The sequence below is a fragment of the Calidris pugnax genome, unplaced genomic scaffold (assembly GCF_001431845.1).
Source record: "Calidris pugnax isolate Ruff unplaced genomic scaffold, ASM143184v1 scaffold171, whole genome shotgun sequence".
Lineage (NCBI taxonomy): Eukaryota > Metazoa > Chordata > Aves > Charadriiformes > Scolopacidae > Calidris > Calidris pugnax.
Window position 1 is genome coordinate 9,429,059 of NW_015091064.1, and position 2,647 is coordinate 9,431,705.

Genomic DNA, 2,647 nt, shown 5'->3' on the forward strand with positions numbered 1-2,647 from the left:
AAAAAACAAAATAAAAATCCCAACCCCCAAAACCTAACACTTTTATTCCCGTTCCGGAGGTCTAAATATCGAGAGTGTGATCCTGTGCCCGATTCTCTCAGTTGATGCCTTCGAATAACTTTGCATTCTCAAAAATGGTTTTCAAGTTTTGTTGTCAGAACGCGAATGCAGGATCCCCAAGTGTCCCTAAACCAAGAAACAGACCGGAGATGTGCTCTTCTAACCGGAGTTTTCGCTTTTCCCAGAGGAAGAACCTTGGTATAGCTAGGGGTGGGTGCGTACATTAATAAAACAAAAATCGCAATTCTCTTCAGAAAAGTAGCAGATTAGTTGAGGTGGTAAACACAACAACAGCAATGATACCTGCCCGTGCTGCCTTTAAGGAAAAAAAAAAAATAAAAATTGTACTTCCAGTTACAGAGACCATCATTCCGAAATAAATACTTAAACATGGAAATAAAGGGCAGTAAAAGATCTCAGTGTTTAGGGGGGAGGGAGACACAGAAAATTATTCCCACGCGAAAAGGGTTTATAATCAAAGCGGGTCGTTGGGATATTATTCCAACACAGAATATTGCTGGAAGCTGCAGCTGAAAGCTGCCTGGATAACATACAGTCTGATATTTACGTATTTGTTAAAAAATAAAAATATTTGGACTTGTCAACCCACTGGCGATTGAACTGAAGTTTCAGGTTAACTGTCTTGTTAAGTGCATTTGGTTTAAATATCTGCTGTTTAAGTTACGAAGGGTATGCTGTTCCAAAACCTTTATTCTCGGACGGATTTTTATGATGTCCCTTGCTAATTTGCATTATGTCAACTTGTAACGGTGGGGAACCTAATACCGGGAACGGGATACAAAACCACTATTAGCACTGACACGCAGGGAATACGCCGCGCTTTTCCACAGCGAAGATCTGCTGTCGATTAGGAATGTTACAACTTCAAGAGACTCGTAAAAAAGTGAAGGCATCTGCTCCCAAAGCCAGCCACGTTTGTAGGATTTAGACGTGACAGTGAAACCCAATTCGTTTCAAGAGAAATCTGTGGGGTGACCGGGGAGACCGGAGCCCCCGTCCCTTCTTCCCACCTGCAACCCTTCACCAAAACCACCCCCGTCCGCGTCTTGCCCCTCCTATCTGCAAGGTGAAGGCCCCCCAGGACTGTTCCCCCCCCCAGCTTTTTTGGTGGGGAGCAGCATCCCGGACAGCACCATCCGGGGCTGCCTCTCCGCTCCCGCAGCGCCGGGGCCGGCACCGAGCGCTGCCGCCTCTCCCCGCCGCTGCGGGTCCCGGTGCCGGTCCCGGTGCCAGTGCCGGGGGCAGGGGCCGGCGCTTCGTGCTCCACCTGCGGAACAGACCTGGGGGCACGGGGAGCCCATCTTGAGGGCATTTCCCCTTCCCTCCCGCAGGGAGCCCGCTGCGCTTGTCACCTCCTCTCCAACGAGTTATGTGTTCAAGGGCTAATCCTGCGCAGCGCAGGTACCGGGCATCGCTCCTCCTCTGGTTTAAATTGGTGTGGACGCCGGGCATCCCTGGATGCTGCTGGGAGAGGGCTGCACAGCCTGAATGGTGTTCCCCTCCCTCAGCTGGGGCACCCGGCTTCACCTTCGGGACCCACTTTAACCTTGGCGGAATTAACGATTCCCGGCCCCATCCCGTAGCCAAGTGCAGGGGAAAACTCCCTTTTGCTTCCGTGGGACTTTCTCCCCACCGGGGAACGGCGCTTGTCCCCCGAAAAAAAACATTTATTGAGGAGAAATGAGGACTCCAACTTGTGAACCATCAGCCGCGGGCGCCTCGCTGGGGCGCCGAGGAGAAGCGGGTCCGGCGGGGCAGGATGGGGGGGGGATGTTTGTTTGCTCGGCGGGTTTCAAGGGCTGCTTCGCCGCCCCGCAGTCCAGCAAACATCTCGCCCCCCGCAACGCGCCCGTGGGTGGGAGATGCCCGGGCAAAGCCGCCTCCGGTCGGCGGTTCCCAAACTTCCCGGGGGAAGGGAGCGGGGGAGCAGGGCTCTGCTCGCCGGCGGCTCCAAAGCCTCTCCTCGCCGGGAGGGAGGGAAGGAGGGAGGGAAGGAGAGAGGGAATGAGCCCCGGGACGCAGGAAAGAGCAGGCACAAGTGCACAAGTTCCCCCCTCCTTCCCCTCAAGCCTCCCCGGCAAGGTGTCCTCCCCCCGAGACAGGCCCCTCGGTTACCGGTGGTACCTAGGGGCTATCTAAATATTTTTTCAAAAAATTATTTTATTTTTACTTTGCTTCGTTTCGCTCACTTTTCCCTCTTCTTGTGGGTTTGGTGTCGACCGCGGTGAAATATTAAAAGAGTGCGGGCTCCGACCGCCCCCCTTCTACCCGGGATAAACCGGGCTCAGATGGAAGCGGGAGAGCCAGAAAGGGCCAGGAAGGGCCACGGGCCCGTCGGGGCTCAGCCTGAAGCGCGCTGGAGCGCGGACGGGAAGCGCGGGGGGGCGGCGGGGCGCGGAGCCGGGCGGAGGCGGCAGCGCGGACGCTCCCGCACCCCCTTTCCGAAACTGGCCCCCCTGCCTCTCCCCCGGCCCCCAGGTCGCCCCTCAGGTCCCGTGCAGCCTTATTATTTTAATAGCTGTTAATGACAACGGGCGGAAGAATAGCGGCAAACAAAGCGGGGGGA